Source organism: Neofelis nebulosa, chromosome 1 (genome assembly GCF_028018385.1).
Source record: "Neofelis nebulosa isolate mNeoNeb1 chromosome 1, mNeoNeb1.pri, whole genome shotgun sequence".
In the NCBI taxonomy this organism is placed as follows: Eukaryota; Metazoa; Chordata; class Mammalia; order Carnivora; family Felidae; genus Neofelis; species Neofelis nebulosa.
This window is the reverse complement of record NC_080782.1, coordinates 179,993,437-180,019,819: the sequence shown is the minus strand read 5'-3', so window position 1 is coordinate 180,019,819 and position 26,383 is coordinate 179,993,437. Positions and strand designations below refer to the sequence as shown.

At 37.5% G+C, this 26,383-nt stretch overlaps 1 protein-coding gene across 1 annotated transcript in view; it reads left to right on the top strand.

Moving 5' to 3' along the window:
• The window catches only part of GPC5 (glypican 5), a 678,338-nt gene that overhangs the window by 272,824 nt on the left and 379,131 nt on the right, over positions 1 to 26,383 (top strand). The gene's annotated exons all lie outside the window — the stretch shown is intronic.

Here is a 26,383-nt window from a genome sequence, read left to right as displayed (position 1 = left end):
TTCAAGATTCATTTTGTATTGGGGCACCTGGGTGGCTCAGTTGATTGTTAAACTCTTCATTTCAGCTCAGGTCATGATCTCCAGTTCATGGTTTCAAGCCTTGCACTGGGCTCTGTGCTGACAGTACAGAGCCTGCTTGGGATTCTCTCTCTCCCTCTCTCTCTCTGCCCCTCCTCTTTTGTTCTTTCTTTCTCTCTCTCTTTCTCAAAATATATATATTTTTTATATCTTACAGTAAAATATTGGTTAGCTACTTTCCCCTTTCTCTCTAAGTAGAAGCCTTCTCATAGGATTAGTTCAGTGAGGTAGAGAGGACTCAGGTTTAAAATGGGGACCCACATGGATTTGAATCTGAATTCTGCCAGTAATTCTCAGATGCCTTAGACTCTTTGAGCCTGTTTCCTCATTGATAAAAAGAGAATAGTAACACATAACTTTTAGAGCATTCTTTTTTGGGAAGATAGGCAATATGTATGCAAACTACCTAGAATGGTGCCTTTTACTAAAAAAAAAAATGGGTAGTTACTGTTAGCATTTCAAAGGTTTTCAACACTAAAATAGACATGCCAATTATATTTTCATTAAATGAAAACTTGACAGCTTAACGTTCAGAAGTGTTTCTTCATAGACTCTTCAGAATCTGTCACAGTGATGGTGTAATGATTTTTGAAAATGTGGTATATGCAACATCATGGTGTTTTATTCCAAGAAGATTTTAGGAAGTTTTTGAAATAAAATCATCAAGTAAAAAGGACACAAGAGTTTTCTATTTTTCCCACCTTCTGTAGAGCCATTTTCTTACATATTCACAGGCTCTTTAGTAACATTCTCATATCCCATACAGTGAAGTAGGACATGTTGCTGATGTTTATCCTAAATCATTTCTCCTGAAACAAAATTATACTCCTCGGTGCTGAAAGAAGACCTCTCCCCATTGTGGCACTAATTTATCAAGTTAATAAACATCCCAATCATTAGCCTTGGAAGTTGGTTTTCTTAATCAATTTCTGATAGACATTGGATCTGAAAATCTTTGTGCCCAATCACCTCCTCCCCCTTTCTTCTTAACTTTGTGCCCAATCACGTAACTCCCCCTTTCTTTGCAGGGCCTGTGTGAGCCTGTAAGGTCCCCTTTTGCAGATTAGACATGGTGCCCTCTTTAGGTGGATGCCACACCATTGTATGGCTTGGCGGGTAGAAAGTGAGCTGGACTTCAACTCCTGCTTCCTGATTTATTCAGCTGGATGTTTTTATATAGTGAACAAGGTTCCCAACCATATGCACTGGTCCAGATCTTTCTTCAATCTGTCCCTTTCTGGAGATCAGATAAGTACTAGAACTTTTGGAAGGGATATAATAAACCAACTCAAAGTGAGACTTCTAAGGTTTCAAGTATTTCATAATTATGGGAAATAAACCTTCAGATCCAGGAAACAAATATTAGTATTATGATATTGAGTATCTCCAGAAGGGAAAACATGCACAAGAGCTCTGAAATCAAGTCCAGATTTGATATTAATTTGAGGGCATGCCATGTAATCTCAAAGGGCCAGAGTTTTCTAATATACATAAGTAATTAGGTTTCTAAGATTCCTTTTACTATCTGTTTTGAAAACTGGAGGGCCTTTCTGTATCCTTAAAATCTATCACATAGAAAATTATCTATTTTTCCTATTTCAAACACTAAACTAACACAGGCTCATACTTGGATAAACCTGTTTTTAAGTCCTGACTTTGCTATTCACTGGTCATGTGGCCTGGGACAGCTACTAAAACCCTTTGATTCTGTTTTGTCCTGTGTGGAGAAGGTAGAAATGGTTCAAGTGGGAAAATGTCGGTAAGGCTCTGACATTGGTAGACACCAGTACCCGAGATGCTTGCTTTTTTTCTTTGCTTATTCTAAGTCCAGCCTTGAGCCAACCTCGGGGAAGCAGGTTACTTTAGAATCTCAAAGAGTGAGAATCATCATTGTACTTGTGTTTTATAAAGAAGTTTTAAACAAAACTTTTGTCATATGAAACTCTGTGGTGAATTTCTAAAGAACATTCTTTTCTTTTAGGCAAATCGTTTGATTTGATATAATCAGTAGTCCTAGGACTATCTTGAGAAACATCAATCATTACTAATAAGTTGTTAGATCCTTTTCTAAATAAAACAACTGAGATTCTCTTTTTTAACTTATGGCAACAGAAAAAGGAGATACTACTGACTTTAAATTCCTTGAAAATTGACTCATTAATATTTATTTCTGCCAACTTCAAAGTGATTTATAAGCTGTTTATCAAGCTTCGATAACCAGTTCACACATCAATGAATTTAACAAATTCAAAATAAATTACTGGAGAGCCAGCAAATAATGACTTTCTCACATTCCCAAAGCAATCTCTGAGATCTAGGACTTCCAAGTCTAGTCCTCAATAAATACATATTTTCACTTTAAGAAATCCATAGAGGTATCAGCTGTATCATATTTCTGTTGGATGAATTTCAACTGGAAAAAAAATGTTACCAGTTTCCTGAGGAAAATCATGAGTCTCTCCTGTTTAATAAGCCGTTAGGGAAACAAAATTTAATTTACAATAGGGTATTTTCATTTTATAATTATTCTGGGGATTAAGACAATACTTAATTTAATAAAGCATTAACAGAGAGCCAGCAAAGTGTAGATATTAAAAGCGCTGGCTCTACTGTCAGACTGGATTTCACAGGTGCTCTGCCACTTACTGGCTATGAGTTTGGGCATTTGATTATTTAATCTCTCCTTTCCTTAGTCTCCTCTGTGGTGAAATGGGGCAATAATACCTACATCGTAGAGTTCTCACCATAAAATGAGCTTTCACACTTCGATTAGTGTCTTATACATGTTAAATGTTTAAATCCTACTAATTATTACCACTACTATAATCACTACTAATTATTTATCACAATAAATAATTATTATTTATGAATGCTTTGTTGATTTCTGTGGTGTTTTAAATGCTCCTAAAGCAAACATACCTTTCCTAATGGGGAATAGAGTTGAAAAAAATATTATAAATTGTCATTTAATGTAAGCAAATAATTGTAAAGATTTTCCTTGAATGAGGAGAAAACCTGGAATTTTCATAAAACTTTATACAACACTATAATGTGCTTTTAATATTAGTTAATTGATATTAATTAATAATATATAAAAATCATTTCATAATCATTCCTAATGTTCAGAAATCATTTAATGATCAAATGATTTCTTGTGAGGAAATCATTTGTTTATTTTATAAAATAACACTTTATTTTTTGCTATTAATTACACACAGCATATTATTTATTAATATAACTTAATATTTTAACTTATTAAAAGAACCCAGAACCTGTGTTAATTTCAGTGGTTCAACATATTCTAAATGGAGCAAATATTACTAAGAAACTCCACTGCACATTGATTCTATACAATTTTAGAAACGAAATGGTTTTTTTTTAACTTTATTGACATATAAATGACAAAATCTCATTTTTATTTAAATATTTGATAGAATTCATCAGTGAAAAAATTTAGTCCTGGGCTTTTTGTTTTTCTTTCTTAATTTTTAAATTACCGATTCAGTCTCCTTACTTAATACTGGTCTGTTCAGATTTTCTATTTTTTTCATAATTTAGTTTTGATAGGTTCTATGTTTCTAGGAATTTACCTGTTTATTTTAGGTTATCCTGTTTGTTTGCATATAATTGTTCATAGCCGTCTCTATGACCCTTAGTATTTCTATGGTGTCAGTTGTAATGTCTCCTCTTTGACTTATAATTTTATTTATTTGAGTCTATATTTTTTTCTTAGTCTAGCTAAAGATTTGTACATTTTTTTATCTTTTCAAAAGTCAGCTCTTAACATCATTGATATTTTCTATTGTTTGTTTGGTTTCCATTTCATTTATTTCTGCTTTGATCTCTGTTATTTCTTCTGGTAACTTTGGGCTTAGTTTATTCTCTTTTCCCTCTAGTTTCTTGAGGTGTAAAATGAGGTTGTTTATTTATGACTCCCCCTCCCACCCCACTGCCCTTAATATAGGTACTTATCACTATAAACTTACTAGCTAGCACTGCTTTTGCTGGATCTCATAAATTTTGGTATGCTTTGTTTTCACAGCTGGGAGTTGGGGTTTCTCTCTGGATTGTATGGCGCTTTGCTGAAGGTGGGATTTATGATAAGTGTGTGTCTCAGCCTTTCCTGTTTCAGTGTAGGTATTTTCTCATTCACCCAATGTGCTCAGCTAGTTTCTGGATTTCTTTCAGAGGAAATTTCTCTATGGGTAGTTGTACATTTGGTGCATCTGCGGGAGAAGGGAAATTTAAGAGCCTCCTACGTTGCCATCTTAGGAATTACTACCACAAAAAGCTTTTTTTTTTTTTTTTTAAGTCTGTAAGGGTTTAGAAACATAATTTCCAACAGTGAAAGTCCTAATTTGTATTTTTAAATAGATAATCAGTTTTTCACATCTCTTACCTATGCACTATTAGTAGAGATTCAGCTGGTTGCATTCAAATTACTTTAGAATAGCTATTCAATTCAATTTTAATACCTATCAAAATTGAGTTTAAGGTGAATTGTACACACTAGTGCACTCTAATTAAAGTATGTTATTGAGATAACTAATACCTCATCACTTCCTCTATACACATTCACATTTATCTGCATCTGTAGAATTAAAGCATAATAAATTAATCATATGTTTTTAGGTATCTCAATGATATTCTTTCACATGAATTGAAAGGCAAATTAAAATAGTAGCCTGCATTATTTCTGGTAAGGCACTAATTTTGTTCTTTTTTATACAGTTTCCTAAAAATCACTGTTATATGATTTTGTATAATAGAGATTGTAAGGCAAGTAGGGTTGAGGCAACACATTACTCTCTCAAGGCTGCATCCTTGATATGGTTCCTAGTGTGGGGATAATGGAGAAAATGTACATTCCAAGGACAGGGGAGAGCGTTAGGATGCTCCAAATGTCTGGGTCCAGCTCACATGTCAGCCTACAGTCATGTCCTCTCAATGACCACCTCCAACGTTCCCCAAGATGGTGTTATCTCTGAGGCAAACTTTTTTTTTATGAGCTTTCATTCATGTGTATTTTTGCATTTGACTGCCACAGAATAAAAGACTGTGACTCAAGGTTATAAATCAACCACCTATGGACACATTTTATGGGTAGTCATTGAAAGTACATCCATAATATATTTAAAGATACCATTTTAACCTTTGCCTAATTTTTATTTAACTTATGTAGAGAGATAGTGTTTAACTTGGGATTAGTATGTTATTCAAATGGACTCATTCTTCTGAGAAGTAAAACCGAAGTTCCACATGAGAAAATGGAAAGGCGTAAGAATTAAATTAGTAATAATTGAAGGGGAAAGATACAAGTTTCTAGGGTAAAAGACATCTCAGAAAAATATCCAATCATAGTGGGCCAACCGGAAGTAGAAAAACCTATAAGCTAATAAAGAAGGAAAGAAAGATTTCATGAGATCACGAGAGGCCATCCAATCCAAGTCATCATCGTATGCAAAGATCACTTCAGAACATTTTACCTGCTTAATTCTGCATGCTAGGTAGTGATAGGGAAGTTGCTGTGACAGAATGGTGGCAGTAGTATGTAGCCGTAATTAGTGGGTTCTCCTCCCAGTACTAGGCCCATTGAGTTCTTTTCAGATGTGGAAAGAGGCAAACGTTTTTTGGCCAGAGAGGTAAGCCAAAGGTTCTATTGTCCAGTGATTTTCTACTCAAATACATGCTATAGTATATAGAGATAGTTCTATAACATGGTTGGCCTCTGCTGGTAAGAATTTTCTTCACATGCTTGATTAGATCTGAATCCTTTATCTTTTGGAGATTTGCCCCCTGCACTTGTGGATCATGGGGGGAGGGGAGGTCCAGTTTGGCCCTTTGATAATGTTTCTGGAGCTTGAAATGATTTCCAGTGGTGAGGGTCAGTCATGACCCAGGTACCTCATATGAGGTAAGCCTAAATATTTTTAAGAAACACATTAGACAACAAGCTTGTATAATTTAAAGATAAATATTTCCTAAGGCTTTGGTATTGCATCCAGTGTTGCATGATTAATTTGTGCTTTTATCTTTGTGAGAAAGATTATAGTCTGATTTTCTTGTGAATAAGTACTGTTAACCATGATGGTTTACTTCTACCTAATTTCCTAAGAGAGGAATAATTATTAAATGTCTTGTGAAGATCTGAAGGCCTATAAAGGGAAATCTGGACAAAGATCTCCTGGAACAGTGGTGCATCATGCTTGTGGATAGTTCTAGGTGTTTGAAAATTCATGGTACCATAGATTGTAATGTTCTGAAGATAGGGACTAAGTCTTGGCCATCTTAAATTTCAGATATTTGAAGGCTATTATTATTATTTTTTGCCTGTTTTCCTGACATCTTCTTTCCAGACTATTCATTCCTGTTTTATTCAGTTCTTTATAGGCTTTCCTGTTAGGATCACTATTTTAATTACACAACTCTGTCTGGCTCTTCTGGAGAACTTGCTGCCTCAAGATGGAGTTAGCCAGATGGGAGGAAGCTTGGGGGTATTGGTGGTGGATACTGGGCATGGATCTTTTCATTTTCTCACCGTCTCAGTCACATGCTCCTCCTTCTTCAGGGATCTGGCATCTGGAAGATTCCTGCCTGTGGCCTCAGGCCTCTGCCAAATGCACTTTTTCTGGAAAACAAGTAATGGAAGGGCAGGTTTCCAAACCTTTAATTTCTTCCTCATTCAGTTCTTGTGTCATGTGTGCATTTGCTTTGTTAAGTTATTGATGTTTCTCTGAGCGAACAGAGCTTTTCTATCAATAACATGAGCTTTTGTCTCCTGGGAATACGAGGGTTTTAATAATACCCAGTGATTTTTAAAAAAATGTTCTGAAGCATTTTTGATTGAATTTTGAAGTATGTAACTGTTCATATGCATCACTGATGTTTTTGGGTGGTTTGGAATAATTCTCCTCCACCTGAAATGGAATAAATTCTCTCTAAATTGGACACTGTATAAAACTTTACTTCCTTTTATTGATTAAGTTCAAGAAGTATATGATATATTTTTTTAATTTTTTAATGTTTTTATTTATTCTAGAGAGAGAGAGAGAGAGAGAGAGAGAGAGAGAGAGAGCACAAGCAGGGGAGGGGCAGAGAGAGAGGGAGACACAGAATTCCAAGCAGGCTCCAGGCTCTGAGCGGTCAGCGGAGCTCGAACTCACGAGCCATGAGATCGTGATCTGAGCTGACTCAGACGCTCAACCAACTGAGCCACCCAGGTGCCCCAATATTTCTGCAGGAATTTTTGCCTCTCCCTTTCTGAGTGTTTTCTGACTATAGCAAAGCTTTCTTGGTTGGAAATTTTTCAAATGGTTTTTAAGTGCATGGATTATCTTAGCCTCTGCAGTTAATTTTGTGTACACTTATGTTCCTCAAGAGTTTGTAAACCGGTACTAAACTCAGTCCCCGTAAATCAACAATCCTTTGGCCTCACCAATTAAAAAGTCTCCATTTTCTGATGTGTCCATTATATCCAATTTCATGATTGCACAATCCATGCTGTCTTCCTCAAGAACAGCAGCCCAATTGCTCATCTCTAGCCAACTGTTCACCTAGAGGCTTGATCTGACTCTCTTTATTATTAAGGACTCACTCCATGGGCAGACTTTTATATTATTTTTTCTCTTTAGTAAATTTCCCCACTCTCTGCTTCTGTTTTTGAGATTCACATGAAAGCAATTTTACGCTTTTCCGAAGACTAGAATTTACCTCCAAAGGTTTCGTTAGTGCTGTCTGAAGCTTTTCTCCATTCTTTGGCTGGATTTTGAAGGCTGTTTTGGTTGCTACTTTGCTGAGTTAGCTTTGATGCTCCTTCGAAGGAGTTAGTCTTGCTTATAATGTCAACCATCATCCGAACTTGTAACCATTTATATTTTTCTCTTTCCCAATGCTTCCTAGAAGTACCTGGTTTAAGTTCAAGTAAAGAATGGTAGCTTCCTAGCTCTTTATTCGTGGTCTTCATGTTTACTATGTCCTATAGAAAGTTTTAAAGTTTGCTTCCAAAATAGTTGATTTAAGGTCTTCAAACTCTTTTACAAAGTGACAAATATTCTCAACTTGATATTTTTACTCCAGAGGGACAGACATTCCAGTGGCCAGTACTTTGTTTCACCTTGCATAAAAACAAAAGTTTTTTTTTTTTAAGTTTATTTATTTTTGAGACAGAGAGCACAAGCAGGGGAGGGGCAGAGAGAGAGGAGGGCAGAGGATCTGAAGTGGGCTCCACGCTGACAGCAGCGAGTCCGATGCGGGGCTTGAACTCACAAATCATGAGATAATGACCTGAGCCGAAGTCAGTCGCTTAACCAACTGAGCCATGCAGGCACCCCATAACAAAAAGTTTTAACCACGAAAACCCCCATCCTGACTGTAACAACCACCACGTGTCACAGTGTTCCGTGGGCTGCTGCACCTGGCACAACCCCCACTGCTGGGCCTGGAGCCTCCAGGATCAACATTGCACCAAGCACTGTGGCCATCAGTGGAACTTCTGTGGACCCAAAGGCCACTAATGGCACACCTCAGGTTGCCATGACTCTGTGGCCACAACATAGCACACAGCCCTGAATTGAGAGTTCTGCCCAGAATGTCTTGAGTGCCTAAAACCCAGGGCAGAGCTCAATGGAGGTGGTGGAAGGGACAAACAAGTGTCTACCACACTTTGCCACATCTTAACCCACAAAGACAATGGTCATATCACATGGCCCTGGTGGTATAGACTAGGGTCTGTAGGCTGGGGCAATTGCTTAGCAGCTCTGGGCATCTGAGACCTTCCCTGGCTGCCCTAAGAACTAAACAGGGAAATGTCTCTCCATACCTGTAATTATTCTTATTTGGGAGGCTGCACAGTGGAGGGTTGCATGTCCCCATGGCCACTTCTATAAACTTTTCATTTTGTGTCTTTGAATACCTAATCCAGCTGATGATCAGAAAAGAGTCTCTCAGGGCTCCCCTTGGAATGTTTCTAGGTAGCCTTGAATGTGTGTGGGGAAGCATGTGAGATGTATTAGGAGAGGTTCTGGGTAGGGTCTCTACTCACTTTTCCGTTTTCACATTTAACAACTAAGGAAAAAATAAGAGGACTTTTCAAAGTCTTCCATCTCAGGAATGTTCAGTCTAACCATGGGATGTTTTGCTCCTCTCCCATTTTTCTCCTGGGACTGTGCCCTTAGGGCCTGCATGGACCAGGATGGCTGGAGGCTGATGTCTGACTCTTCAACAGCTGTCATTTGAGAAAGGTAGAACCTCCCACTTTAAAAACTGAAGCTTCTGGCTTCTTTCTCCTATTTTCAGGCATGCTTTGTGTTCATTTGGAGACTAGAATAAGCAGATGAGACACTGTTGCAATTACTATTGCAACTGTTGTAAAACCACTAAGGCAAATGAAAACAGGGATAGAAATAGAAAGCCTGATCAGGTGCATGGTGGGTATAAGAGGGTCAGTGTTAGGCTGTGTCCTAAATTCTTCAATGACCTTTGAGCTGTCTCTGTCTGTACTATATGGACAGTCTGATTTGAAGAAGATCTCACCTTACTCCATCAATCAGCAGTCGACGTGATACTGGGTACCACACCGGGCAAGGCCCTGTGATTGTCAAGGTGACCTCCAGGTTTGATCTAGGGGTAGGAAACCTTTACCATCCAAGTGGATAGAGAAGGATTGTAACTGGATTCTCCCATATTGCCAAACGCTATGTAGTTATAATTCCCCTCAATAAAGTAGTATGTCTAAAAAATATATCCAAAAAATTAAAAGAAGGCAAAACATTACCCTGTACTGTTTTGATAGTTTAATAGGACAAACCACCTGAGTCATCACTAGGTATAAGTAAGTTTCTCTTTTTTACTTACTGTTTTTCTCACTATAAAGGCCATACTGTTCTCTGTAAAGTTAGATATCAATTTGTAGAAGATTAATACATTGTAAATAATTTTTGCCCTATTGAATTACAAGTTATTTTTTTTTCTGATTGAGAAAAACCCCAAAAAGCCATTATTTTATTTACCTGAAAAGTATTAACCTTATCTTTTATTATTATAACATTAGAATAATATTCTACTGTTCTTTTTTTCAGTGACCATAATGCTAATCTCTTTCCAGCAGCTTTATTGCTGTGTTTATTCCCTCATTAAGGAATTGAACAAGCCTTTCACAATAGCTCTTTATATATTAGTTTTAGAGGCATATTTTTTATCTTTTTGAAAATTATACTTTAATGCATCGAGAAAAAAAGACACTGAAAACATTATTGCTTATAATGGGCAATTTTTTTTTTTTTTTTTTTTTTGGTGGGAAGTGACAGAACCTCAAATTCATTTAAAACTTCCTAAGGGAAGGAGTGGATGTTAGACCATATAACTAAATGGTCAAATGGTACAGATAACTGAAGTTCTGATTTGATCTAGTTCCTCGTGAGTGTTATCAGGTTCTTGCCCACTTGCCAATGAAGCTTTCGTCTACCTTAGTTTGGTCCTCAGTCAGGCTGTCCCCAGGTGGTAACAACGTAGGCCACAAAATGTCTAGGGTCATCACCTTCTAGTTTAACTAGCAAGAAAAAATAGTACTTATTTCTCATTGATCAAAATCCCTATCCTCCTGCTCATCACTATGATTTTGGGCCTTTTCTTCTTCTGGAGGCATCTGTTGGCCCCCTGACTAGCCACCTTTGGGTCATTTTCCCACCCTGGAGCCATAAATGGGATGAGCTCACCTAAACATGTCAAGGAAGAGTTGGAGAGAGTATTTCCAGAGGATGAGTATAGGACAGCAATAAAAGCAGGAAGAAAAAAAAGAAATGAAACGAAGAGGTATACCTTATATTAATAAAAGTTGTCATATATGTTAGGAATGTGCTAAGGAGCATCAACATACATGTAAATAAATTAAGATCTGAGCAAAATAGAAAAAATATACAAATTAAAGATAAAACAGAGATAGAGAAAATGTTAGAACTATTACATAATTCCAAAATTACGATGGAGTTACTAGAAGGATTTGCTTTAAATTCACAAATAGACATCTCTATCATGTGTTACACCTTCCGAGGTAATGTTTACATAAAGGCACTAATTAATACAATTAGGCAACACATCAATAAAAAATAACCGAATAAAAATAGGCAAAGAGTTCAGGCATTCTCCAAAGAAGGCATGGCTAATAGAACATATCACAAGATGTTCTACATACTTAGTAATTAGGGACATGTAAATCAAACCACAGTGAGACAATGAGATAGCACTTCACACACCTCTACGATGGTTATAGTATAAACAGTCAACAGTAACAGTGTGGTGAGGCCATGGAGAAATTTGGACACTCATGCATTGCTAGAGGGACTGTCAAATGGTGCAGCCACTTGAGACAAGTTAGGCAATTCTGTATAGAGTTAAACATAGATTACTGCATGACCTAGCCATTCCAGGCTAAGGTATATACCCAAAAGCACTCAAAACATATATTTATAAAAAACATACATAGATATTCATGGCAGCTTTATTTATAGTAGCCAAAAAGTGAAAATGACCTGAATGTTCATCAGTTGCTGAATGGATAAATAAAATGTCATATAGCCATACAATGGGATATTTTTTATAACAAAATAGGAATGAAGTATTGTTACATGCTACAGTATGATTGAACTTTGAAAACATTATGCTATGTGAAAGAAGTCACAAAAGACCACATTTCATAAGACTCTGATCATGTTAAATGTCCAGAATAGCAAATCCATTGACCCAGAAAGTAAATTAGTGGTTATCAGGGGTTGGGGGCGGGGAGCAGAGGGAATGAAGAATTACTGCTAATGTGTACAGGATTGTTCTTGGAAGGGAAAGTGATAAAAATATTGTAAAATTACATAATGATGATGGCTGCGCATCTCTGTCAACATGGTGAAATTCACCGAACTGCACATTTCAAAAGGGTGAATTTTATGGAACATCAATTGTATAACAATAAAGCTGTTATAAAAAAGTTATAATGTATCATTTTGAAAATTGACTCCTACAAAAGGAAACCCAGCATATTCCAGGGAATAATTTTCATTTATAGATTTGTCCTTTTTGTTGGCATATGCTTCTTGAGGCTTTGGGAACTTGTAGGGACAATGTGTCTTTTCATTTGTCATGTACATGACCCGCTAAAAGTTTTTTGGAGATATTTTATCATTAATGCTTCAAGGTCCTTCACAAAAAAAAAAAAAAATCCCCACATTAAAGGTGCTGTTTGCTCCACAGATAGTAATCTTTATGACTTTGAAAGACTGCCTTTCTCATTGGAGAAATTTTGAGGTCAGATAAAAATGAAAAGTTAGCTAATCTCATTCATTTATCCAAACCTCCACCAAAAACACTTTGTGAGAGTTTTCAGTGCACGAGGGCACTGCTAGACATTGGGTGTAGACATCCAGCTACACGGTTGGAACTGACAGTAGACTGACTTTTCCAAACCATCATAGTGTCTATTCTCCAAACAGAAGTCAGAATAATCTTAACAAAGCATAAAATAGATTATGCTTGAAATCCTTCATTGGCTTCCTGTTGACCTTAGAATAAAATCTAAAGCCTTTATACTGATCTTTAGTGCTTTGCACATCTGCCCTTTGGTGTCACTATACTCTCATCTCACACCACTCTTAAAAATTCTTTGCTCTAGGGGCACCTGGGTGCTCAGTCGGTTGAGCATCTGACTCTTGATTTCAGCTCAGGTCATGATCCCAGGGTCTTGAGATCAAGCCCTGTATTAGGCTCCACACTGGGTATGTAAGCCTGCTTAAGGTTCTCTCTCTCTGTCTCTGTCTCTCTCTCTCTATCTCTATCTCTATCTCCTCTGCCTCTTCCCTCCTTGTGCTCTCTATCTCAGATTCTTTGCTCTAGTCATTCTAGAGTTCTCTTGTTTCCTTTAGCATACAATCCTCTTTCTTGACTCTTGTCAGTTAGATTTTTCTGAAAGTAGGCTCTTTTCTAACCATGCCTCCCAACACCTGCATCTAGTGAACGCTGATGCTGCTTCTCATTTGGTCTTATATTGGATGCTACTAAACCTGGGAAGCTTCCCCTAGCCTCTGTAGAAAAGGTTGGGTAACTTTGTAGTATATACTAGTACACCAAAATTTTTCCTTTATAGCATTTTGTGGATATTCTGTTATTTGATTATTCATTTATATTTTATATCGATTGTATGTGCCAAGAGGACAGAGACTGTCGGTTGTGTTCATCACAGTATCTCTAGAGTCTAAGTCTCGATGGGCATGTGTTCCCTGATGAATACCTGTTAATCAACAGTGAGTCTTTCTCCTGCATTGCCTGGACTATTAGAATTGTTTCCATATCGATCTCTCTGCTCCACCTTTGCTTTCCCTGTGTCTCTCTGAAAAAAAAAAAAGCAAGCTTCTCAGCATGGTGTAGAAGGCCCTCTGTGTAGTGATACCACCCCCTCCCACTCACCAGTCTTGTTTCCCTTCTCCTCACCTGCCCTCCCTTGCATTAACGTTCCAGATTGAAAAATGGCACCCATTCCCCTCAACCCTATGGGGCCTTGAATATTCTACTATTTGCATGTAATCAACAAACCCGGAAGCTTAACCAGAGAATTCCCTGGGTCTTTTTCATCTCTTTATCCCTTATGCCTTTTAAACCGTCTGGCAATATTTGTTGAACTGAAATGACCTCCGCGCTCCACAGTAGAAACTTCTTGATTAATGCACTGAATTACATTTAATTTCAGGCATTTACAATTTTTCATTGAATCTTAAATTACTAGCATTTCATATCTCCCATGAGAGCACAGCAAGACAATTGTAATAATCTATGATTCTTTTAATGAATGCACAAAACGCTTCCATTTAAATTTTTATGTAGATAAATACACTGGCATTATTAATATTATATCTGCATTTATCTTAAGCCCAGTCAAAAATCCCATTTATCAAATTAGATTACTGGAAATAAGGACAAAGCAAAAATGATAAACATTCAAGACAAATCTTTATAGAAGTGTATATAATCTACTCGACGTAATTCTGGGAGTGGCCCTATGCCATGCTGTCCACCTTCCAGTTCTCATTCAGGAAGGCAAACCTCAGGTGTTTGGGCTTCCTGTTTTGCATACTATTTGGTACCAGGGCAGCCTGAACTGCTTGGGGGTTGGGGTAGGACTGAGGCCGACCGCCCACCCAGATGCCCTGTAGATTCCACACACCAATCTCTAGTTTACAAAATCCTCATGATTCATCTAAGAAGTTTTAAAAACTGCTTTCTGCTCTTCACTAGTATTCTTTTTAGATGTTAGCAGTAGGCGTTTTTTTTTTGTTTTTTGTTTTGTTTTTTTTTTTTTTATAAAATGTTGCATGATCCTAAGTTTGGGGAAAAACTACACATAATATTCATCTCCTAGAGAGTATTGCAGGTTATTTCTATGCAGATTAGTGTGTCAAAGGCTCTGATAAATCCTGCTACTTAAAAATATCTGTCAACTACTTTAAGAAAAGCATTTTCAATATATATTTAACCAAGACCCCATATTTGCCTGAATATGTTTACGGATTTCTGCTAAAAACACTTTGGAAAATGCTGCTCAGAGGTATGTTTCATGATTTATTGGTGGCTTCAGCCACAAGGAAATTACTTTTGGGGAAAGTTGAAGGCAACGTAGGCTGGTATCTGGCCAGGCAGCTTCAAGTTTAGAGCTGGACTTTTGGCAGCCACGATCCTCAGATGGATCACCTCACATCAGGAAAGGGTCAGTCACCCTAAAATTTACCATGGGCTCTGAGAACACAACCCAGGAACTGAATTCCTTTGAAACTCCATGTGAGCTTGATTGAATTGTATTTTCCCAGGTTTAGCAATGTGGAAAAAGAAGACTAAACATTCTGTTGACCTTCTGAAAGTGGTCTCTGTCCATAGAGAGATCAGAGTAAGCATATCTAAGATAAATATCTTTTCCTTATGTTATTCTTCTAACTTCACACTAACCATTTTTATTCAATTTCTTAGCGATATAAACTGGGAATTATAATATTCACAAGGACCGGACCATTAGGATGAAATCTCTAGATTGGATCACACAGCAAAAGCAATGTAAAACTACCAGTTTAACACTATGTATTGTTTGGACAGGTTGTGTTCCCCCACTAACTTGGATGAAGATATAAATGCTTCGTAAATGTATTACAAATTCATAATATGTAATACTGATTAGAATGTGATATTTTCATCACTTCTTGATCAAAACATAATATAATTTATTAAAATGCACATCACAATCATCAGTGCCCTTGACAGAGGGTCCCTATTTCCACACTGGAATATTAGAAAGTCCAGCTATGGTGTCCCAGCCCAGAAGATAATACATAGAATCTTTTCACCCTACTTTCCTGTTGGTTTTTCCTCACACTGTCCATCAGCCAATGGGTTTTAGAAAAAAAGAATAGCAGGTATTTCCTAATGTACTTTATACAGAACAAGTCTTTCCCTGTTCAGAGATAGCAAGGGACATACCTACTTTCAATTTTACTAAACTGCCATGTTGGGAATATTAAGATTGGTGAAAAGAAGAGACTGAATTAAGATTCAGAGCTAGAAAAATGCAAGTAAATGAAACACATGCACTTAGTTTAATCTACAAGCAAAAGGGATATTTTGAAATAAAACAACTACAAGTAGTTTTACATCTATGAAACTTGAAATAAGGAAGGAAACATTCCGTCCTTTAATGTCTTGGTAACCAGAAGTGGTATGATGATGGTAATACCTGTAACTTCTTCTCAGCTTTCCCTCTTTTCATATTTCTCACAGTTCCTAGCATAAAAATGAGTGGGGGTAACATCAATGTCTTTTCTCCTTTCCTTTAATCACACCTTCTACCAATGAATTCAGATTTCTGGAAAAATAAAAAGTGCTTTCCTAGAGTTACTTTCGGGACACTTGTCACATCAGCATGCTAGAAATTGATTTTTTAGATTAAATTACCGCCTTATTTATATATATCCAAGACAATGTCTGAGCACCAGACCTATATATACAGTTTACTACTTTCACGTTTTCTCAGAATGTCTCAAAGTCTCTTCAAAACCCACAAATCCAGAACTGATCTTAACCATCTTGTCTCCCAAACCCAATTACTCTCTGGTTTCTTCTGGCTCAGTACATCCACCTAGAGACCTAGAAACTACCCTTGACATCTTTGCCTTCACAAATTTTTCAGTCCTGATTCCTATTGATTGCACATCCTAATTGTATTTCAAATATGTCCTAGTGTCTTGTTTATAGCACCAGCCATTATCTGGCTTGAATGATTACATGCAGGTGTGTCCTTGTTAAACTGATTTTACTCAGTTTCCCCCCACTGTCCATCCCATCTTTCGGCTCACTGGAATAGCATTTGAAAAACTCAGTTGTAACCTCATTTTTTTCAGGATTTAAAGCCCTTCATTGGTAGACTTGGTGGATCTCTTTAATACGACGATCAAGGACTCTGTATCTCTGACTGCCAAACATCTCCTAATTCTATTCCTCCACCAGCAATTTCCTTCCATTCTCAGCAGTCCTGGAGTTCTTTTACAGATGTTGATAGACAGTCCAGTTTCTTGAGATTCTATTGTACTGAAATAAAACCAGTAGTAGTGTTAAAAGACACTGTACCAATACGTTTGCATGTGTAGCACTGTTGTAACCATAGCACTGTAAACAAATATCCAACAGCAGGGGGAATGCTGAACAAATTAGAACGCAAATGCACCAAGGACGAGTGTACAAGCATCGTAGATCATGAATTTAAGCTACATCAGTTGATGTGAAAGGATTTTCATGTGATATTATGGAATTGAGAAGGTGAAATGACTAGAAGCTTATAAAATATGATCCTACTTTTATAAAGCATGTGGTTTTTATGGGGGCTCTTTTTATTTTTTAGAATTTTTACTTTTTAATTTTTTTTAATATTTATTTTTGAGAGAGAGTGTGTGTGTGTTGGGGGGGAAGGGTCAGAGAGAGGGAGACACAGAATCTGAAGCAGGCTCCAGGCTCCAAGCACTGTCAGCACAAAGCCTGACGCGGGGCTCAAACTGACGAACCATGAAATCATGACCTGAGCTGAAATCTGACACTTAACCAACCAAGTACCACAGGAGCCCCTATTATATTTTTAAATTTTATTCTAGCTTTTAAAAAAAATATTCATTTTGGGAGAGAGCAAATGCACACACACGAATGGGGGAGGGGCAGGGGGAGAGAGAGAGAGAGAGAGAGAGAGAGAGAGAGAGACTGAGTCTGAGTCCCAAGCAGGCTCCACGCTGTCAGCAGAGTCCGATGTTGGGCTGGAACTCAAGAACCACGATTTCATGATCTGAGCCAAGATCAAGAGTCAGATGCTTAACCAACTCAGCCACCCAGGAGACCCTGGGGGCTTTCTTTATTTTTATAAATACATATGTATATGTGTATATATGTGTATGAGTTTATGTGCAAAGAGCATGAGCACATAAACATGGGGAAACAATAGAAATGGATGCATAATGATTTGCTGCACTTAATTATCTAGGAAGGAAAAGATGCGAGTGGCCATGGTAGGGAGAGTTGGACTTAGAGAAACAAGAAAAATAATAGAAAAATATCTATGGCCTTAAAAAAATAGAATCCAGCATTATGATATGATTGCATTTGTGGCATATTATGTAAATGTGTGTGTGTGTGTGTGTGTGTATCTCTATGTACACATACATAAATTAGAAACATAAAACTGACATTTGTATATATCTAGTGACTTCTGGCTATGTTCCTGAAATAGGTGACATTTTAGTGACAAAACGTTTTGCAGAGTTGTATAGAATATAATTACAACTTAATATAATCAGATGATATATTTAGTAAAATCAGACGTATATCTGCTTATACAGGTTAGTAAACCTGAGAAGAATGCTATAGAAGGTTAGGCCTCAGCCAATTTGCCTGTGGGAGGTACCCACAGTTAGGAATTGGTATGTGTTCTTCCAGACCTTTAAAACTCATTTATATGCATAAATAAATGTGATAATAGAAATATGTGATATTTTAATTTGAATACCATAAATGATATTTTACTCTCATTTTTCAATTTTTTATGTCTAGATATTTTCCTCATAACTCTTACATAGTATTTCAAATTATAATATACTATGACTATGCAGTCGTTAAAAAATTATGGACTTTCGTTTCTAATTTTTCATTATTCAAAATAAATGATTTATTGAGCATCTTTGTACATGCCTCCTTGTTCTGCACTGTAGTTGTGTCTTTAGCTAAGATACTGTTAAGTAGAATTGCTGGCTGGTAGAGAGAATATACTTTAAAAATTGATTAAAAAAACCCAGCCAGACCGCCCCCTGCCAAGAGCAGATATACCCATTTAGACTTAGGCTAACAATGGAAGAGGTCATGTCCTTTTCAGCACCTTTGCCAATATTTGATACTGTCAGCCTTTGAAATGTCTTCTAGTTGGGTGGATGAAAATTGTTTATAATTTCACAGGTACATATTGATTGGTTTTCATATGTTTTTTTCTTTCTTTTTGTTGTTGTTAATTCTCAAGTTAGCTAACATACAGTGTAGTCTTGGCTTCAGGAGTAAATTCCCATGACTCATCATTTACATACAACACCCAGTGCTCCTCCCATCAAGTACCCTCCTCAATGTCCATCACCCATTCCCCTCCCCTGACCCCACCCTCATCAACCCTCAGTTTGTTCTCTGTAGTTAAGAGTCTCTTATGGTTTCCTTCCCTCTCTGTTTTCATATTATTTTTCCTTCCCTTCCCCTATGGTCATCTGTTAAGTTTCTCAAATTCCACATATGAATGAAATCATATGATATCTGTCTTTATCTGGCTGACTTATTTCGCTTAGCATAATGCCCTCCAGTTCCATGCACATTGTTGCAAATGGCAAGATTTCATTCTTTTTCATTGCTGAGTAGTATTCCATCACACACACACACACACACACACACACACACACACACGATCTTCTTTATCCATTCATCAGCTGATGGACATTTGGACTCTTTTCCATAATTTGGCTATTGTCAATAGTGCTACTATAAACACTGGTGTACTTGTGCCCCTTTGTATCAGCGCTCCTGTGTCCTTTGGATAAATTCCTAGTAGTGCAACTGGTGAGTGGTGGGGTATTTTTAAATTTTTATTAAATTCTATTTTTACTTTTTGAGGGAACTCCACACTCGTTTCCAGATTGGCTGCACCAGTTTGCATTCCCACCAAAGGTGCAAGAGGGTTCCCCTTTCTCCACACCCTCGCCAACATCTGTTGTTGCCTGGGTTAATTTTAACCACTCTGATCGGTGTGACGGTATCTCAATGTGGATTTGATTTCTATTTCCCTGATGTTGAGCAATGTTGGATATCTTTTCATGTGTCTGTTGGCCATCTGGATGTCTTTGTTGGAAAAGTGTCTATGTATGTCTTCTGCCCATTTCATCACTGGATTATTTATTTTTTGGCTGTTGAATTTGATAAGTTCGTTATAGATTTTGAAACTAACCCTTTACCTGATATGTCATTTGTAAATATCTTCTCCCATTCCATTGGTTTCCTTTTAGTTTTGTTGATCGCTTCCTTTGTTCTGCGTAAGCTTTTTATCTTGATGAGTTCCCAATAATTCATCCTTGCTTTTATTTCCCTTGCCTTCAGAGACATGTCAAGTAAGAAGTTGCGTTGGCTGAGGTCAAAGAGGTTTCTGCCTCTTTCTCTTGTAGGATTTTGACGGTTTCCTGTCTCAAATTTAGGTTTTTCATCATTTTGAATTTATTTTTGTGTATGGTATAAGGAAGTGGTCCAGTTTTATTCTTCTGCATGTTGCTGTCCAGTTCTCCCAGCAACCATTTGCTAAAGAGACTGTCTTTTTTTCCATTGGATACTCTTTCCTGCATTGTCGAAGATTGGTTGGCCATATATTTGTGAGTCCGTGAGTCCATTTCTGGGTTCTCTATTCTGTCCCATTGATCTATGTGTCTGTTTTTGTGCCAATACCACACTGTCTTAATGACTATAGCTTTGTAATACAGGCTAAAGTCTGGGACTGTGATGCCTCCTGCTTTGGTTTTCTTTCTCAACATTATTTTGGTTGCTCGGGGTCTTGGGTGGATCCATACAAATTTTAGGATTGTTTGTTCTAGATCTGTGAAGAATGCTGGTGCTATTTTGATTGATTTTCCACTGAATGTGTACATCGCTTTGGGTAGTATCAACATTTTAACAATATTTGTTCTCCCAATCCATGAGCATGGAATGTTTTTCCATTTCTTTGTGTCTTCTTCAATTTCTTTCATAAGCTTTCTATAGTTCTTTTACCACTTTGGTTAGATTTATTCCTAGGTATTTTATGGAGTTTGATGCAGTTGTAAATGGGATCAATTCCTTGATATCTCCTTCTGTTGCTTCATTATTGGTATATACAAATGCAACCAATTTCTGTACATTGATTTTATATCCTGCGACTTTGTGGAATTCATGTATCAGCTCTAGCAGTTTTTTGGTGGAGTCTTTGAGTTTTCGATGTAGATGATCATGTCATCTGTGAAAAGTGAAAGTTTGACTTCTTCTTTGCCTTTTATTTTGTTTTGTTGTTGATTGCTGAGGCTAGGACTTCCAACACTGTTAAACAACAGTGGTGAGAGTGGATATCCGTGTTGTGTTCCTGATTTCAGGGAGGAAGCTCTCAGTTTTTTTCCATTGAGGATGATATTAGCTGTGGGCCTTTAATATATGGCTTTTATGATATTAAGGTATGTACCTTCTATCCTGACTTTCTTGAGGGTTATGCTGTATATTGTCAAATGATTGTTCTGCATCTGTTGACAGGACCATGTGGTACTTATCCTTTCTTCTTTTAATGTGATCTATCATGTTGATTGATTTGCAAATACTGAACCAGCCATGCAGCCCAGGAATGAATCCCACTTGATCATGGTGAATAATTCTTTTAATATACTGTTGAATTTAATTTGCTGGTATCTTGTTGAGAATTTTTATATCTGTGTTCATCAGGGATATTGGCCTGTAATTCTCCTTTTCAGTGGGGTCTTTGGTTTTGGAATCAAGATAACACTGGCTTCATAGAATGAGTTTGGAAGTTTTCCTTCCATTTCTATTTTTTGGAACAGCTTGAGAAGAATAGGTATTAACTCTGCTTTATTTTTTTTTTATTTATTTATTTTTTAATATATGAAATTTACTGTCAAATTGGTTTCCATACAACACCCAGTGCTCATCCCAAAAGGTGCCCTCCTCTCTGCTTTAAATGTCTGGTAGAATTGCCTTGGGAAGCCATCTGGCCCAAGACTCTTATTTGTTGTGAGATTTTTGATAACTGATTCAATTTCTTCACTGGTTATGGGTCTAATCAAATTTTCTATTTCTTCCCCTTTGAGTTTTGGTAGTGTGTGAGTATCTATGAATTTGTCCATTTTTTCCAGACTGTCCAATTTGTTGGCATATAATTTTTCATAGTGTTCTTTGATAACTGTATTTCTGTGGTGTTGGTTGTGATCTCTCCTCTTTCATTTGTGATTTTATCTATTTGGGTCCTCTTTCAAAAAATCAGTTCTTATATTCATTGAGCTGTTGTAGTGTTTTGTTTTGTTTTGTTTTTGGATTATATATTGTTTATTTCTGCTCTAATCATTTTTATTATTTTTCTTCTTCTGCTGGCTTTGGGCTTTCTTTGCTGCTGCCTTTCTAGTTTCTTTAGGTGTGAGGTTAGGTTATATATTTGAGGGCTTTCTTGCTTTTTGAAATGAGCCTAGCTTGCAATGTATTTTCCTCTTAGGACTGCCTTTGCTGCATCTTAATGGGTTTGGACTGTTGTGTTTTCATTTCATTTGCTTCCATATATTTTTTAATTTCTTCTTTAATTTCCTGGTTGACTCATTCATTCTTTAGTGGGACATTCTTTAACCTCCATGTATTTGGGGGCTTTTCAAATATTTTCTTGTGGTTGATTTCAAGTTTCATGGAGTTGTGATCTGAAAATATGCATGGTATGATCTCAATCTTTTTATGATTATTAAGGGCTGTTTTGTGACCTAGTATGTGATCTATTTTGGAGAATGTTCCATATGAACTCAAGAAGAATGTTTATGTATTTTTCTGCTTTTGGTTGAAAAGTCTGAATATATCTGTTAAGTCCATCTGGTCTAATGTGTCATTCAGAGCCCTTATCTCCTTATTGATTTTCTGCCTAGATGACCTGTCCATTGTTGTAAGTGGAATATTAAACTTCCCTACAATCACAGTATATTATCTATACATTTCTTTATGTTTGTAATTAATTTATTTATACATTTGGGTATCTTCACATTGGGTACATAAACATTTATAATTGTTAGCTCTTCTTGACGGATAGACCCCTTAATTATGATATAATGCCCTTCTTCATCTCTTATTACAGTCTGTTTTCAAATCTAGTTTGTGCTATAAGTATGGCTACTCTGGCTTTCTTTTGACATCCAGTAGCATGATAGGTGGTTCTCCATCCCCTCACTTTCAATCTCCAAGTGTCCTCAGGTCTAAAATGAGTTTCTTGTAGGCAGCATATAGATGGATCTTGTTTTATATCCATTCTGATACCCTATATCTTTTTATTGGGGCAGTCAGTCCATTTATATTCAGAGTAATTATTGAAAGATATGATTTAGTGTCATTGTTTTATCTGTTGATTTCATGTCTGTGGTGATGTCTGTGGTCCTTTGTAGTCTTTGCTGCTTTCCACTCACAGAGTTCCCCTTAGGATCTCCTGCAGGGCTGGTTTAGTGGTCATGAATGCCTTTAGTTTTTCTTTGTCTGGGAAAGCTTTTATCTCTCCTATTCTGAATGACAGCCTTGCTGGATAAAGGATTCTTGGCTGCATATTTTCCTATTCAGCACATTGAATATTTCCTGCCACTCCTTTCTGGCCTGCCAAGTTTCAGTAGATAGGTCTGCTACTACCCTTATGTGTCTGCCCTTGTAGGTTAAGGCCCGTTTGTCCCTAGCTGCTTTCAGAATTCTCTCTTTATCTTTGTATTTTGCCAGTTTCACTATGATCGGCCATGGTGTTAACCTGTTTTTGTTAATTTTGAAGGGAGTTCTCTGTGCCTCTTGGACTTGGATGCCTGTTTCCTTCTCCAGATTAGGGAAGCTATAATGTGTTCAAATAAACCTTCTGCCCCTTTCTCTCTCTTCTTCCTCTTCTTCTGGAACTCCTATGATATGGATATTATTTTGTTTCATTGAATCACTTAGGTCTCTAATTCTCCCTTGTGGTCTACTAATTTCCTTTCACTCTTTTATTCAGCTTCATCAGTTAACATAATTTTATCTTCTATTACCTATTCTCTCCTCTGCTTCTTCCATCTTTGCTGTCACTGTATCTAGTTTATTTTGCATCTCCTTTATAGCATTTCTTTCTTCTTTTGTGTTTATTTATTTTTAAGAGAGAGACAGAGCACAAGCAGGGGATTGGAAGAGAAAGAGGGAGACACAGAATCTGAAGCAGGCTCCAGGCTCTGAGCCCTCAGCACAGAGCCCAATGCGGGCCTTGAACTCACCACGAGATCATGACCTGAGCCGAAGTCAGATGCTTAACCGACTGAGCCACCCAGGTGCCCCTCATTATAGCATTTCTTCATTCATTGTGACTATTTCTTAGGTCTTTTATCTCTATAGCAATAGATTCTCTACTGTCTTTTATGCTTTTTTTCAAGCCTAGCTATTAGTCTTACGATTTTTATTCTAGATTCTTGTTCAGATATACTGTTTATATCTCTTTTGAGCAATTCTCTGGCTGTAATTTCTTCTAGATTTTCTTTTGAGGAGATTTCATCCATTTCATCATTTTGGCTAGGTTTCTGTCTTTTGCGTGATTTAATAGCTTGTGTTATGTCCTATACCTGTGGGTACTACTATATTAAAAAGAGGTCGTACACTGTCCAAGGCCTGGCACTTCAGGAAGTGTTTTTGGAATGTGTTATGTACACTCTGTTGTTGCATATTTGGCTGCTCTATCCCACTGGTCAATTCTCTACAAAGCTTCTTCTTGCTCCTAATGGAGGATTGTTTGGACCTTCCACCAGATGTGCTTTGATTTGTTTGTTGAAATAACCCTGGAAAAAAGGAAAGGGCAGGGAGCATGATCCTATACAAAGAGAAAAATGAAAGGGGTGAAAAAAAAAAAAGACCAAGTAGAGAATGAAAGAAACTATAAGGCTTAACTCAGAGAGAGAATAAGTAAAATAAAGAAAAAGGAGATATAGAAAAGGTATAAAAAGAATAGAGTAAAAATGGGGCAAGCAGTAAACAAACAAAACAGAGAAAGGACAAATATATATATATATATATATATATATATATATATATATATATATGAATTGACCCAAAATCAAATCAGAAGCTATGAGCCTGTTTCCAAAGGAAAAAAAAAATGAGAAGAAGGTAGAAAGAAAAAGAAGAGAAAATAGAGGAGAAGAAAAGAAAAGAGAGAAACAGACTAACATACCAAACCACAGGACAGTTGTCTGTTGGTACCCAGGACCGGTGGCTGTGCCAGAGGAGAGGCCTCTGGTTTGGTCAATGTCAATCTCACTGGGGTAGATAAGCAGTTACCAGGCATGGAGGCACAGGGTTAGGTATAAGCAGGTCCTGCCTCCACTGGGGGCCACTGTGCTCCTCCCTGAAGCCCCACCCTGTTGGTGATGGGGAGAAAAATGGCAACACCCCAGTCTGTCCTCCGTGGACCAGATGTCTCAAACCAGGCTGCTCAGGCGGCCTCACAGAGCAGTGCTGGGGTGGTCTGCTTGCCCTGCTCCACAGTCTCAGGAGGCTTCTAGCTGCTGGGCTGGGATTCAAAACCCGATGTCTTAAAGGGGCCTGCACTGCACAGATTCTGTTCCAGTGTAGTGCCACTCAGCCCTGTGGACAAAGGGCCTCTGGCTAGCACCTGCAGGGTCTTTTGTCCTTGGGGAGGCAATAAATCCTTTTCCTTCAGCAGTCAAGGGAGGGGACAGTTGTCTCCCAGTGCACCTCCGAGGTTTCTACTGCACCCTGGGGCGAGCTCCCTCTCCACCTGGCACGTGCACATGGTCTTCTCTTTCTGGAGAAAGACTCGAATTTTTGAAAACTCCGATCTTCAGGTCTGAAGCTGTTTGCAAAGTAGAAACTGGTACTTTCCGAATTTTTTATTCCTCAGACCATGGTCCAGAGAGGTTTTTCTCTTGTGCTAACACAACACTGCAATTCTACAGCCTCTCTGTCTTTCTCTCCCTTTGGTCTGTCCACATAAGTGGTGCCCTCCCCTCTGTGCCTACACTGTTTTATCTCCCCCAATTTCCATACATGTACCCCTGTCCCACCAAGATGTCTCCCTCCACCTGTGGAGATCTGTCCCTCCACAGATCGGTTTCCTGGGTGTTCCAAGTGTTCTGACCTTAATACAGCTGTGTTTGAGGGATGAGAAAAATCCTGGTCCCCCTACTCTCCTCCATCTTAACTCCTCCCTGTGTTTGTTTGTTTGCTTGTTTGTTTGTTTTTTTGCCATTTGTGTCTGTGTGGGTGCGTGTGTGTATGACTTATGTGACCTTAGCCTTTGTCCATCCACTTTTTTTCATTTGGGTTGTTTATGGTTTTCAACTATTCTGAATAATACGAATTTGTCTATTAAATGTGTTTAAATTATTTTCCCAGGTAACAGTGCCTCTTTTTAAGTACTTTTCTAACAATTTCCTGACAATGGAATTTTCTGATGCATGAATGTTACATGGAATGTTCATTATAGGTCAGTGGTTATGAAAAATAAGAAAGGCAAAAATCTTCACAACTTCTCAGTAAACAGGAAGGCACAATGGTAGACTTTGAGTACTCTATGGAAGGGAGTAAATTGTCCCCGGGATTGTCATTTGACTATATCCAACAAATCAGAGAGTTGAGAAGAAATATATGAATTCATTTGAATAAATGGATTTTAGCTTTACCCTGGGGGGCAGAAGGAGGCATTGACAGCTATTAGGAACAAAAACAACAACAACAACAACAACAACAAAAAACAAACAAGAAATCAAAATACTTCCTCTGCCGTACTCTAAACTGCTTCAGGACAAATCTTATTGAGATGTACAAACCAAATGTTTGCTAGGTTGGCAAATAACCTCAAATTGAGAGATCAAGGGTGATTAAATTTCACAGGTGATATTTTCAGTGACCCTTGAAAGATGGTAACATTTAGAAAGCTGAAATAAGGAAAGTACAGATTGAAAAGTACAGGGTAACTGGGGACAGTGAG